The sequence below is a fragment of the Panulirus ornatus genome, chromosome 10 (assembly GCF_036320965.1).
Source record: "Panulirus ornatus isolate Po-2019 chromosome 10, ASM3632096v1, whole genome shotgun sequence".
Lineage (NCBI taxonomy): Eukaryota > Metazoa > Arthropoda > Malacostraca > Decapoda > Palinuridae > Panulirus > Panulirus ornatus.
Window position 1 is genome coordinate 61979582 of NC_092233.1, and position 16082 is coordinate 61995663.

The 16082-nt window shown below is 36.2% G+C and overlaps 1 protein-coding gene across 1 annotated transcript in view; it reads left to right on the forward strand.

The window, feature by feature from the left end:
* LOC139751029 (neutral amino acid uniporter 4-like) overlaps window positions 1-16082 on the forward strand; it is a 65159-nt gene that overhangs the window by 3442 nt on the left and 45635 nt on the right. The window lies entirely within an intron of this gene.

Consider the following 16082-nt stretch of genomic DNA (forward strand, 5'->3'; position numbering starts at 1 on the left):
ATCGCTCCAATTCACTCTATTCCTTGCCCTCCTTTCACCCTCCTGCATATATACATATATATATATATATATATATATATATATATATATATATATATATATATATATATATATATATATATATATATGTGTGTGTGTGTGTATGTATATATCATTAATGGGATGGCCTTGATTAGGGCCTCATCTGTCCGTGCCGTCTCAGCTAACATCAAGAAAAGTGTCCTGGTGGCAGTGGTGAGGTAACGGAAGCCATACGTCACCAGCTGGTGTGGCCCAAGGGGGGCGTCACAACGTGGTGTGAGACCACTTCGGAATAGCTGTGATGTGATTTGTGATGCACATTAACAAGGGGATAAATTGGCATATATATATATAATAGTTTTTTTGAGTGATTACGAATGTAGCCAGAGTACTTTACAACACTTGTATGCATTGTAAACCAGTTAACTGTTTTCTCACAAAGCGAAGAACATTTGTGAAGATGGCGAGACATGACTCATACATCAACCTTCCCCACCATGATAGCGTCCTGTGCGTTTTGTTGTTTTCCCGCGTGTAAGTACACATGTACATCATAACTGGAATAGCTTCAGTATATAGATGTAAACATCAGTAAACATCAGTTTTACAAGTTGCATTGCCCGAGTACACGGTGCTATTGCAGCTGTTGGGAGTGGGCGTCGCCAACGAATATAAATGAACCAACCAGAAAGTATTCATCTCTTCAATAATCGTTTACACAGTATCAGAACCAAAGATATTCCAAGGCCAGCTCTGCTCTTTTCCCCCCATCAGGATGTTTTCTTTTTTTTTTGGTGGCCTGACATTGACCAGGACTCGTGTTGACACGTGTCCTCGTTAGGGCTAACCTATTTGCTAAGACCAGTTGTGTGATTTAGATGCAATACACCATTTCAGGTCAGGTTAGATTAGGTTTTTAAGTATTACGTTAGCGTAATTAAAGCATTGAAAATGGTGTCTGAATTCTACTGTATGAAGAAAGTAAAATGAAAGCAGAATAAGTAATAATTAGAATGATCTTGTTGCAGGTCGCAGCACAGGAGCAAGGAATCGCTATATGAATTTAGAAGTTGAATATACGCGAAGTCCTACTTCTCAGAGCCTACCTCCATCTTTACGCATTGTAGTATTATTGATCTGGTAACGGAATAGCTGTCTACGCTTTCGTCTTACACAAGCAATTATTATTCGTTTCGATAATTATATATACAAATACCGTTCATTAATTAGCCTATTAAGGCTATTCTCTCCGTGGCTATTAGTGTGGTGATCATTTTATTGGGGAGCTGAGGTTGGTGATTAGATAGCGTGGGGTGTGATACACACATTCTTGATACTCTCCCCATTAGCCTATTTAGTTACGGAAAATTGTATGGTATAGCTTAAGTCTGTATGTAATCTATGTCATATATCAATTTACTTGATGTAGATACATCTTTATACGCATATTGTTCAGTTTTAATTGACATATATATATATATATATATATATATATATATATATATATATATATATATATATATATATATATATATATATATATATATATGGTAGTTCTGTCCTTTCTTGTATCGTATCGTAATTATTCCCTTCCCACATTTTTCTAACTTATGAATTATAGCAAATTGAAAATTACATTTACACTCATGACAACCTCGCTGATAGAAAGTTTTCGCCATTAATGTTTTCATCGTTTTATTGCACACATGTGAAGAAGGTGCTCCCGTACCGGAACCCATGCACCATTGAACCAGATCCATAAATGACATAGTTCTACGTCTGTTTTATATTTAAACGTCTTTGGTTTGTATTTAAATGTCTTTGGTTTGTATTAGTGTAATTACATTAAGTTGATTACTCAAACTATCATCTGAGCCTGCAGAGAGAGGGTAGTATGCATGTAAGGTCTACAGTAATATAGATACGACATGCACATTATTCTTAATAGACTTTGATGTCTTTACCGAAACTCAAGCCATATATGTGCATCTAATCCAAGCCTTGGTGATTATTTTCATCTTACTACGATTGCGTTTTCCAAGCAAAACATTTATTCCTGATATATATATATATATATATATATATATATATATATATATATATATATATATATATATATATATATATACATTACAGCGTTTAAGAATATCATTACTTATAAAGAGTGTGTTGTGAAGAGGAAGAATGTGAAGACAAACAAAGCCTATCCCACGTGAGGGGAGGCCAAGGGAATTAGCCTAAACGTAATTACGGAATTTTCCATTTCGCTCGAAGCTTTCCAAGCATACGAGCCCAGTTAGTGCTAGATCTTGATATATATATATATATATATATATATATATATATATATATATATATATATATATATATATATATGTGTGTGTGTGTGTGTGTTGACTTTGTATCGTACATATGCACGAAGGGAGTTTTACGCTCGTGAGGCCCCATCTCTCTTGAACATTATTATACTTTTTTTTTTTAGTTTCTGTGTATTATGTGCATACACCATGTCTTCATTTACATATAGTTCATTCGTCCACCATTTTTATACCGTGAAAGCGCTTCTTCACGTCTTTGCTATTAAGTGTTTGCTTAATTTCATGTTATGTCTTAAGGTTGCTGTATCTTTCTGGTAGTCCACATATAAAATACCCAGCCTTCCCTTGATCGAGCTCACTCTCTCGTAGAAAATTTAAAGAGGTTCCTTACATATGACCTTTCCTTTAACCGTGCTGTGTTTCACTTCGGTAATTTATCGTCTTTAAAAAGACATTCATTTGCTTTCTGATTATGTATTCCAGAGCCTTGAAACCTCGCTTGTCTAGGACACTCGTGTCTGTATTTCAGTCTGTACCCGGTCTCTGTATTTCAGTGCCTGTACCCGGTCTCCCTTCTCTTATGTATGACCGATGTCTTTTTCTAGTCTCAGGTTTTCTTTTTTTTTTTACCTTTTACCGACGTTGTCCTAAACATTATTCTAAGAGGTTTGTCAGACACACACACACACACACACACACACACACACACACACACACACTTGTACGTGTGTGTGTGTGTGTATTCGTCAATATATTGTTCTAAAAATGCAGTAAAAAGTTTCTGTTCTTTATGATTGCATATTTTTACAAGCTTATTCAATAGCCGTATTGATCCAAAGAAAAATGACTAAATCGTTGATTAAATCAGCTTAATTTTGGTGCAAAAAGTATATAGTTATCCCAGAGTGAATAAGTTGGCAGATTTTTTTTCAAAGGAATCTGGAACACGAATTGAATACTTGTGGAAACGTTAGACTGAGCAACTTAATTTTTTATGGTAGGGAAGCCCCTGTATGTGCTACAGGGAATGGGTAACGAGAAAGATTTAAAAAAAAAAAAAACATGCTTACGGTAAGGGAATTGAGAGAGAGAGAGAGAGAGAGAGAGAGAGAGAGAGAGAGAGAGAGAGAGAGAGAGAGAGAGAGCAACACCTGCCTTCACTGATTACCAATTTTGTTAGCATAATGTCAACGGGTAATTTTCCATTTTGCTTGCTTCCGGACAGAAAAAAAATCGAATGTTAAACATAAAATGTCCTTAGTTCGAATATGGGAGCGAATGATGCCATACAGTGTATTTTCTATTTTTTTTTTTTAAATAAGTGAATGTACCAACGTTTAATGTGATCACAAACAATGGCATTAATGCTTTAATTCATCGAGTGCAGCTGTCAGGCAAGTGGCACAAGGCTTTCACGAATCTCGTTAATAAAAGAAATAGTACGAATTCTCTCTCTCTCTCTCTCTCTCTCTCTCTCTCTCTCTCTCTCTCTCTCTCTCTCTCTCTCTCTTTCATATTCATCTGCAGCGTACTTAGTACACTTCCTTACTATATATATATATATATATATATATATATATATATATATATATATATATATATATATATAGTAAGCGACAAAGCAAAAAAAAAAAAAATATATATATATATATATATATATATATATATATATATATATATATATATATGTGTGTGTGTGTGTGTGTGTGTGTGTGTGTGTGTGTGTGTGTGTGTGTGTAACATGAGTACTCAGAGCGCTATGTTGGCTTTATCTTTACATTCTCCTTCCCTCTTCACCCAAAAGACTTTCCCATTTCACCCCCTTTATTATCATCTCTTAAAGTTTACAATATCGTATAAAACTCCAGATTAAAAACTGTACATTTTTGTTGCGTTTTTTTTTGTGGTAAAGTATGTAAAATACATTTCCTCGTAGCCAACTTGTGTGAATAGCGAGGGTGGAAACTCAATTACTTGGTTAGGTTAGGTTAGTATCCGCCTGCCTCTCCCTGTTGGGGTCTTGGGGTGCCTTGCGAAGCCCCACTCGAGCCCCAACCACACACACACACACACACACACACACACGTATTCTCCATGTGTGTAAAGTCACCTTCAATGGACGTAAAGGAGTACATTCTTGTCGAAGAACTTCTTAAAGGAGTCCAAAATTTCTCTGCTCCTGGTTAGAGTGCAGCCTTGGAGTTGCAGAGCAATACATCAATCATATATATATATATATATATATATATATATATATATATATGTTATATATAATATATATATATATATATTATAATTATATAATTATTCCGCTGGTAGAGGGTACACAAAGTCTGCCTCAGGGAGGGTGTACCATCGCTGGTGGGAGGATTGCAGTACAAATCTTTTCAGATCTTTTTTTCTCCATTTGAGTGTCAGTTCCTGGAAACAGCGTGTATTGTTAACGCATACATTCGAATCCTGGTGGCTGCAATCGATCCACAGTCAACCCAGCTGTTCATCCACCTAAGGGTTGGTCGATAAAATGGGTACCTACGTTAGGTTAGGATATATATATATATATATATATATATATATATATATATATATATATATATATATATTCAGGGCAACTGAAAATGTCTTGATAAATAGACGAAAGCTTGGCGCCTCTATTATCTCTCTATTCCCTGTGTTTATTTGGATTTAATCCCCATGCCACCACTTTGATTATATATATATATATATATATATATATATATATATATATATATATATATATATATATATATATTATATATATATTGCCTACACACCACAGTTCATATGACACGAAATATCCTTCCATGCGTAAGCAACATTGATGATACAACTTAGAATACTCTTTATACATGTAGCCTAAAGTGCCAGAAATAGTAATAGTTTAATATAACTTTAGCTGCCAAATATCTTGTAATCTATTGATCTCCTTACCTCCTCCAGACACATGTTTAAGATGATACATTTCGTAATGCTGCTGGGAGTTGGATGTTGTCACGCTCATATATATATATATATATATATATATATATATATATATATATATATATATATATATATATATATATATATTCTTTCAAACTATTCGCCATTTCCCGCGTTAGCGAGGTAGCGTTAAGAACAGAGAACTGGGCCTTTGAGGGAATATCCTCACCTGGCCCCCTTCTCTGTTCCTTCTTTTGGAAAATTTAAAAAAAAGTAATGAGGGGGAGGATTTCCAGCCCCCCGCTCCCTCCCCTTTTAGTCGCCTTCTACGACACGCAGGGAATACGTGGGAAGTATTCTTTCTCCCCTATCTCCAGGGATCATATATATATATATATATATATATATATATATATATATATATATATATATATATATATATATATATATATATCTTCCTGCTTTAGATATACCTGCTTGGGTATTTTCTTTTATTTTTGTTTTTTATTTAGTTTGACAACCCAGTTTTTGTTCATGATCCTTTACTAGTAATATATATTTTTGCTTTCGAAACAAGTACGTTAAATTCTGCTTTCATTGTATTTGGGTCAAATGGCGAAGGTGTGAAGAGATAATAACATTTGTGGTCGTAGTTTATGAGAGCCTAGAGTGACGATTCTTGTGAATAAATACGAATTTCCTCTAAATTTTTAGATTACCATTTGGTAGAATATATCGGCAACACATCCCGCCATTTTAGTGTGGCCAGAAATGAAACATCTGTTAGTGCAGCAGATGTTTTGTAAGTTTATATAAAGTGTGATGATGTTTTGTATATGTTGAAGAGCCTCGGTGTTGGCTGTTCTTTAAGGTGTAGAATATTTGAGCAGCTTGGGTTACTCTCGGGTGGGTAGGTAAAGTTGGAGATGTCAGGTGGTAGCCAGAGTTTCTTAAGGTTCAACTTCGATAGGCTTTTGTTGTAGTGAAGGAAGTATATCGCTGTATAGCTAACATCTAATGCATTCCGTTTTACAATGGATTTCTTGAATCACCAGAATATTCATCTCCATCCCTCTCTTAACCTTTTTTTCTTTTTTCATTGGTGGGTTAAGTTGGGTAAAGGTTGAATACATCACGATACATCATTGACGCTATTAGTATATATATATATATATATATATATATATATATATATATATATATATATATATATATATATACATATATATATATATATATCATAGCCTGAGCCAGGCACCTATTTTATCGACCAACCCTGGAAAGGGTGGGGGGGATGAAGCGCCGGATTGACTGTGGGCCGAATGCTCCTACCAGGATTCGAGTCTTAGTGCTTAACACGGGGCGGCCCGTGAATGCGTCACGGACAGGAATGCTGACAGCGACGCTACAGACGTCTTTCCAGTTCATAAAAATGCTGAATCGTTTTATTACTTCAAAGTTTATTTTTACTGTTAGCAATGACAGGTTTTATGGCAGCTGTGAGTTAATTGCTCTCACTCGCTGAACATTATTGATTCTGTACTGCAAGAGCAGAGAATTATTGATTATGTACTCTAAGGGCCGAAAATGATTGATTCTGTACTCCAAGGGATTGTATTTGAGTTTGAAAAAGACCAATAATTCGTTGTTTTTTTTTATATAAAGATGCCAGAAATTTAGTATGTATTATTTAGTTTCCGTGGTGTAACGTTCAGCGTTCCCGATCGTGATGCATCCTCGGGTCGCGCAAGGTTGGAGAGCATAGGTTCGAATCCTGGTTACGCCAGTCGATCCACTAACAACCTAGCTGTTCATCCTTCTCTGGGGGTTGATCGATAAAATGGGTACCTGGCTCAGGATAGTATATATATATATTTTTTTTTTTTTTATACTTTGTCGCTGTCTCCCGCGTTTGCGAGGTAGCGCAAGGAAACAGACGAAAGAAATGGCCCAACCCCCCCCCCCATACACATGTATATACATACGTCCACACACGCAAATATACATACCTACACAGCTTTCCATGGTTTACCCCAGACGCTTCACATGCCTTGATTCAATCCACTGACAGCACGTCAACCCCGGTATACCACATCGCTCCAATTCACTCTATTCCTTGCCCTCCTTTCACCCTCCTGCATATATACATATATATATATATATATATATATATATATATATATATATATATATATATATATATATATGTGTGTGTGTGTGTGTATGTATATATCATTAATGGGATGGCCTTGATTAGGGCCTCATCTGTCCGTGCCGTCTCAGCTAACATCAAGAAAAGTGTCCTGGTGGCAGTGGTGAGGTAACGGAAGCCATACGTCACCAGCTGGTGTGGCCCAAGGGGGGCGTCACAACGTGGTGTGAGACCACTTCGGAATAGCTGTGATGTGATTTGTGATGCACATTAACAATGGGGTTAAATTGGCATATATATATATATAATAGTTTTTTTGAGTGATTACGAATGTAGCCAGAGTACTTTACAACACTTGTATGCATTGTAAACCAGTTAACTGTTTTCTCACAAAGCGAAGAACATTTGTGAAGATGGCGAGACATGACTCATACATCAACCTTCCCCACCATGATAGCATCCTGTGCGTTTTGTTGTTTTCCCGCGTGTAAGTACACATGTACATCATAACTGGAATAGCTTCAGTATAGATGTAAACATCAGTAAACATCAGTTTTACAAGTTGCATTGCCCGAGTACACGGTGCTATTGCACTGTTGGGAGTGGGCGTCGCCAACGAATATAAATGAACAAACCAGAAAGTATTCATCTCTTCAATAATCGTTTACACAGTATCAGAACCAAAGATATTCCAAGGCCAGCTCTGCTCTTTTCCCCCCATCAGGATGTTTTCTTTTTTTTTTGGTGGCCTGACATTGACCAGGACTCGTGTTGACACGTGTCCTCGTTAGGGCTAACCTATTTGCTAAGACCAGTTGTGTGATTTAGATGCAATACACCATTTCAGGTCAGGTTAGATTAGGTTTTTAAGTATTACGTTAGCGTAATTAAAGCATTGAAAATGGTGTCTGAATTCTACTGTATGAAGAAAGTAAAATGAAAGCAGAATAAGTAATAATTAGAATGATCTTGTTGCAGGTCGCAGCACAGGAGAAAGGAATCGCTATATGAATTTAGAAGTTGAATATACGCGAAGTCCTACTTCTCAGAGCCTACCTCTATCTTTACGCATTGTAGTATTATTGATCTGGTAACGGAATAGCTGTCTACGCTTTCGTCTTACACAAACAATTATTATTCGTTTCGATAATTATATATACAAATACCGTTCATTAATTAGCCTATTAAGGCTATTCTCTCCGTGGCTATTAGTGTGGTGATCATTTTATTGGGGAGCTGAGGTTGGTGATTAGATAGCGTGGGGTGTTATACACACATTCTTGATACTCTCCCCATTAGCCTATTTAGTTACGGAAAATTGTATGGTATAGCTTAAGTCTGTATGTAGTCTATGTCATATATCAATTTACTTGATGTAGATACATCTTTATACGCATATTGTTCAGTTTTAATTGACACACACACACACACATATATATATATATATATATATATATATATATATATATATATATATATATATATATATATATATATATATATATATGGTAGTTCTGTCCTTTCTTGTATCGTATCGTAATTATTCCCTTCCCACATTTTTCTAACTTATGAATTATAGCAAATTGAAAATTACATTTACACTCATGACAACCTCGCTGATAGAAAGTTTTCGCCATTAATGTTTTCATCTTTTATTGCACACATGTGAAGAAGGTGCTCCCGTACCGGAACCCATGCACCATTGAACCAGATCCATAAATGACATAGTTCTACGTCTGTTTTATATTTAAACGTCTTCGGTTTGTATTTAAATGTCTTTGGTTTGTATTAGTGTAATTACGTTAAGTTGATTACTCAAACTATCATCTGAGCCTGCAGAGAGAGGGTAGTGTAAGGTCTACAGTGATATAGATACGACATGCACATTATTCTTAATAGACTTTGATGTCTTTACCGAAACTCAAGCCATATATGTGCATCTAATCCAAGCCTTGGTGATTATTTTCATCTTACTACGATTGCGTTTTCCAAGCAAAACATTTATTCCTGATATATATATATATATATATATATATATATATATATATATATATATATATATATATATATATATATATATATTACAGCGTTTAAGAATATCATTACCTATAAAGAGTGTGTTGTGAAGAGGAAGAATGTGAAGACAAACAAAGCCTATCCCACGTGAGGGGAGGCGAAGGGAATTAGCCTAAACGTAATTACGGAATTTTCCATTTCGCTCGAAGCTTTCCAAGCATACGAGCCCAGTTAGTGCTAGATCTTGATATATATATATATATATATATATATATATATATATATATATATATATATATATATATATATATATATATGTGTGTGTGTGTGTGTGTTGACTTTGTATCGTACATATGCACGAAGGGAGTTTTACGCTCGTGAGGCCCCATCTCTCTTGAACATTATTATACATTTTTTTTTCAGTTTCTGTGTATTATGTGCATACACCATGTCTTCACTTACATATAGTTCATTCGTCTACCATTTTTATACCGTGAAAGCGCTTCTTCACGTCTTTGCTATTAAGTGTTTGCTTAATTTCATGTTATGTCTTATGGTTGCTGTATCTTTCTGGTAGTCCACACATAAAATACCCAGCCTTCCCTTGATCGAGCTCACTCTCTCGTAGAAATTTTAAAGAGGTTCCTTACATATGACCTTCTTTCCTTTAACCGTGCTGTGTTTCACTTCGGTAATTTATCGTCTTTAAAAAGACATTCATTTGCTTTCTGATTATGTATTCCAGAGCCTTAAAACCTCGCTTGTCTAGGACACTCGTGTCTATTTCAGTCTGTACCCGGTCTCTGTATTTCAGTGCCTGTACCCGGTCTCCCTTCTCTTATGTATGACCGATGTCTTTTCCTAGTCTCTTAGGTTTTCTTTTTTTTTACCTTTTACCGACGTTGTCCTAAACATTATTCTAAGAGGTTTGTCAGACACACACACACACACTTGTACGTGTGTGTGTGTGTGTATTCGTCAATATATTGTTCTAAATATGCAGTAAAAAGTTTCTGTTCTTTATGATTGCATATTTTTACAAGCTTATTCAATAGCCGTATTGATCCAAAGAAAAATGACTAAATCGTTGATTAAATCAGCTTAATTTTGGTTCAAAAAGTATATAGTTATCCCTGAGTGAATAAGTTGGCAGATTTTTTTTCAAAGGAATCTGGAACACGAATTGAATACTTGTGGAAACGTTAGACTGAGCAACTTAATTTTTTATGGTAGGGAAGCCCCTGTATGTGCTACAGGGAATGGGTAACGAGAAAGATTAAAAAAAAAAAAAACATGCTTACGGTAAGGGAATTGAGAGAGAGAGAGAGAGAGAGAGAGAGAGAGAGAGAGAGAGAGAGAGAGAGAGAGAGAGAGAGCAACACCTGCCTTCACTGATTACCAATTTTGTTAGCATAATGTCGACGGGTAATTTTCCATTTTGCTTGCTTCCGGACAGAAAAAAAAAAAAATCGAATGTTAAACATAAAATGTCCTTAGTTCGAATATGGGAGCGAATGATGCCATACAGTGTATTTTCTATTTTTTTTTTTAGTAAGTGAATGTACCAACGTTTAATGTGATCACGAACAATGGCATTAATGCTTTAATTCATCGAGTGCAGCTGTCAGGCAAGTGGCACAAGGCTTTCACGAATCTCGTGAATAAAAGAAATAGTACGAATTCTCACTCTCTCTCTCTCTCTCTCTCTCTCTCTCTCTCTCTCTCTCTCTCTCTCTCTCTCTCTCTCTCTCTCTCTCTCTCTCTCTTTCATATTCATCTGCAGCGTACTTAATACACTTCCTTACTATATATATATATATATATATATATATATATATATATATATATATATATATATATGTGTGTGTGTGTGTGTGTATAACATGAGTACTCAGAGCGCTATGTTGGCTTTATGTTTACATTCTCCTTCCCTCTTCACCCAAAAGACTTTCCCATTTCACCCCCTTTATTATCATCTCTTAAAGTTTACAATATCGTATAAAACTCCAGATTAAAAACTGTACATTTTTGTTGCGTTTTTTTTTGTGGTAAAGTATGTAAAATACATTTCCTCGTAGCCAACTTGTGTGAATAGCGAGGGTGGAAACTCAATTACTTGGTTAGGTTAGGTTAGTATCCGCCTGCCTCTCCCTGTTGGGGTCTTGGGGTGCCTTGCGAAGCCCCACTCGAGCCCCAACAACGTAACAGAATTAATGAAGAGGGAAAACTGGGGTTGCCTGGTACTATTATTTTACATCCTAGGGGAAAAAATCGGGGTTGTCTGGTACTGTTGATTTACATTCTAGCTTTTCATGGCTCGTCAAAAATCTTCGGTATCGTTTAAAAGGAAATATACGTTTAGGTTTTAGCGCAGAGCAAAATGAACGTAGCTTGAATATAAAGTTAGATTTGCTTCACGATTTGTGGGCAAATTATGTCTACCTACCCGTCACGTAATCAAATATTACCCTATTGAGTATAGTTGCTAGGAAAATGACTGATTGCTTGATTTGGGCTATGAAACTCACATACACAAGGACAAAGAGCCAATCAAACTTCCCAGCAGTAGAGAAATACACATTACACTTAGTAACAACACTGTGAGTGAATGAACTCCATCATCATTTCGTTTCTCTTGCAAATGAATTTTAGAGGAATTGCTTCGCAAAGATATCATCAAGTATTCATAACCAAGCAACGAGGATAACACACCACTGGCCAGATAACAGACACCAGCTGTGGTTAGCGTACAGTGTTTCTTCGTTAAAAAGAACGTTCAGTTTTTCTTTATGTGTTGCCGTTGTTTCGTAGTTTATTTTTATGATCAATTTGCATGTTATGTTAATCTAGGCCATCGTTTGTGTCTGTAGCGTGAATTCACAGTGACGCTGTCCTCATTTTCCCGCAGTGTTATCTCACAACATCTTGGCTGCCTTGGTTGTAGGGAGGGATTCTCGTGGCTGACATTATAATCCCCGGACTTTGTACTAACCAGCGTCCAGAAGGAGACTTTCCTGGACACACACACACACACACACACACACACACACACACACACACACCTGCCTCACCGCCTCTTTCATCTTTTCCTTTGATTGTGGGACGACTGTGGACCAGCTTGGATTAGGGTACGACAACTGCGAAGCCTCATAACGGCTTAGGGCTGCTCCAGTGTTCTTAGGGGTCTATGTTAAGCGGTCATCCTCTCGCCGACAGTCTACAAGGGAAGTGTATATATATATATATATATATATATATATATATATATATATATATATATATATATATATATATATATATATATATATCGACAGTAAGGCTCTCATACCTTATTTAACGTTTATTTGTTACCATATGTCTAGAGGATTATACTAGAGTAAACTATACGACTTGATTATTTACGAATATAACTAATATTTCCTAGGAAGAAAAGAAATTTAAATGGAAAGTTGAACTATTCTTTTAACCCCTTTGCCAAGAGGATGCGAACCCTCTTGTTGGTCTTGACCTGACCCTTTTGGGTCAAGTTAAAGAACCACGACAACACACACAAGGAAGATAGTCCCAGTGGTCACAGCATCGCTTTTAAGAGGTTAAACTTTTGTTCTTGCTCCATATTAGAACTGAGAAGTATCCATTTCAATGGTTTATTCCATTCAACAGTCCCAATATACTTAGGATTTCATACAGCAACAAACCACTGGGTCCTAACGAGGCTGTTTGTGCCATGTCATAATGATATTCATGACGGTAATGGTGGTGAGATTTCATGGGCAACAGAAAAACAGAGAAGGTAACTAGCAAACTACAGCTGATTCAGCAATGGTAGATATAACGAGACTAGTAGTTACTGTGAGCGCATCTAGCTTAATGTACCGACACCACACATCCTGAAATATCACATTTTGATTCTATGAACATAACACGAGAAAGTATCTTAAAAGTATTAGAACTGATGATTTGTTAAAGCTATGGTAAAGGAAAAACGATCCAGGTTTTTACCAGCATTTAAAAGATATAACTCACAGCACAAGTGTTTTTATCTGTTTATCTTTTTTTTTTTTTAAACAGCGTCTTTCTTCCATTTGATAATATCCCAGAGTGATAGAGATGAAACACTGCAAGTCTTAGCATTTGATAACACATTTCATAACCTTTATAGTTTGTTTGGGGATTTGATGATATACATGCTGTCTTGATGAATGCGGTGACATTATTCTACACAAAATCTGTCGCTCATTTACTACAAAATGCATAAATCCTTCTCCATATTGTTCAAATAGGCAATCATACAGCGTACACATGACCACAAGTTTGTTGAGAGGCATCCATCATTTTTCCCCATAACCGAGGGTATCACTTAATCATATCTAAACGTTACATAAGTAAGGGTGGAGGTGATTAATCAACACAATGAATATCTGCTGATTAATAATGGAGCACCTCGGTTGAGCTCGAGGATCTGTCATCGTACTTATCTTTCCTGACTCAGTCAATTTTACTCGTCAGTGCCTTGGACCTTGGCGGATATCAGAACAAATTAAGGTATTTTTTTTTTTTAAAGCTTGGTCATGCATGTTATTGTATACCCTACCCTTGGTCATACTCCTGTCTTAGTTTAAGTACAATATACTGTGCCATTATCCAGAATTACTCGATTCCTTTTTACTTTATAACTACCATGATGACTGGAAAAACTCTATCCTATCCACTGCTTACGTAAGTTTGGAAATTTCTCATCATACAAGACCACCGGAAATTTGTATATATTTTAGAAATAATCGTAACTGAAATTCTTGTCGTTCACCATCACTAGTGATTGTTTCAGTTACCAATGCTTATACATGGAACGATTGAGAATAGACTTACAATGAAAATATTTATGGATTAATATAGTGAATTATTTGGACGACATAGACATCCTTAGACTGCAGAATCATGGTTAAGTTTGGTTGTATAGCATAAATCCAATCGCTAATATGCATCTCCTATGTCCCCTTTCCTTTACCTAATGCCTGACAGAGAATTTCAAAGCCACTTTTAAAACGCGATGATATTCTATTTATATTCAGATATGCGTAAAAATGAATTGAAGCTTGAAAACATGAGGAAGTGTTCTGTTTGGTTGCAGGTGGAGGTCATGTAGCGATGTGGGGAGAACAGGAAAACCTTTATTTTATTTTCAGAATGTTACTTGAGGGATGGAAAAAATGTGAGTGCAAGAGACGATTTGAATTAACAGTACAGGCATGAGAATAAGAGTGAGGGCAATACCCCAACACACATGTGTAGATGAGGGGCTGTCTGTATATACATCTCTTTATATATATACATTCGTAAATTTGTATATACATCCGTCGTAATAAACTTTTCATAATCAACACAGGATCCAGCAGCGCCTCAGCATCCGATCATACCTCACAATCGTCCAAACAAAACCAGATTAAAAAGGTTTTAGATGGTATCTGCCCATGGTTGAGCTCTCCATCAAATATATACATGTCAAATAAACGCTTCAGTAGAATGGAGAGAGCAAATAAGCCAACTGGATTTTATTGTCACAACACAGAATAAATGTTGACATTATGTAACTTGTTGCCAGCTGGCCAGTTAGGCCATACATAAAAAGGTTTAGTGACCGGACTCAAGGTAAACCGGGGCCAAACCAGGTAGCTAGTAGGAGTCTTATAAATATGTGTGTGGTTCTTAGAAATACCTTCAGCACCTGAAGATATTTTCCGTCGATGTATAGACAACTTGACGATGAAGGCCTTAGTGACCTATGGTAGCGATAGGCTTAAAGCCAAAACAACCAGCCAGTCAACCAACCTAACTAGCAGTTACTCTGGCTTAAACAAGAGGAAAGAGAAACATGATGAGTCCCAAGTGCACTTCCGTGTAATTAATACGTCATTAAGGGAGATACAAGAGCTCTGTCTACCCTGACGATATATTATTCACACGGAAGTGCACTTGGAACAAAGCGTATGTTAGGGATGGTAAAGATGTTTAATGGAAAGTGCTACGGATGTATGGTGTGGTAGGAAGGCTCTTAGAAGCGGTGAGGAGGTTTTAATCAAGATAGTTATACGTGGATGTGGATAATAATAGAGGAGGATATGTGGTTCGTGGTGAAGATTGGTTTACATCAAGGGTGATGTCACCGTGGCTGTTTAACCTGTTTATGGATGGGGTGGTAAGGGGGAGTGTTCTGGTAAATTCATAAGATTTAAGATCCTAATATAGATTATAAACAAGTGTCTTGCCATAGTCAAATTAAGTTTATATTGATTCATAACACAAGGAAAACAATGGACACAAGACACGTCATACCCTCCCATATAAATTTCAAAGATATTTTTTCCAACCCTCGCAAAGCATGATATACTGGTGGCTTTACATACCACTATACGATAAAAGGAAAGACATCCATCATTGTCCTAAGGATGTGAGTGGGCACATGTGTACAATTTCATGTGAAGGTTGTGAGTGATTATGTGTTGGTCATTTGGGAGAAAAATCAATGTATAATCACCATAGTGTGCATTGTCAGCAGCGGCCTTTTTTTTTACGACATATTTCCTCTTATAACCGTCATGAAGTCTGAGGGAAAAACAATTTAAATACTCTGT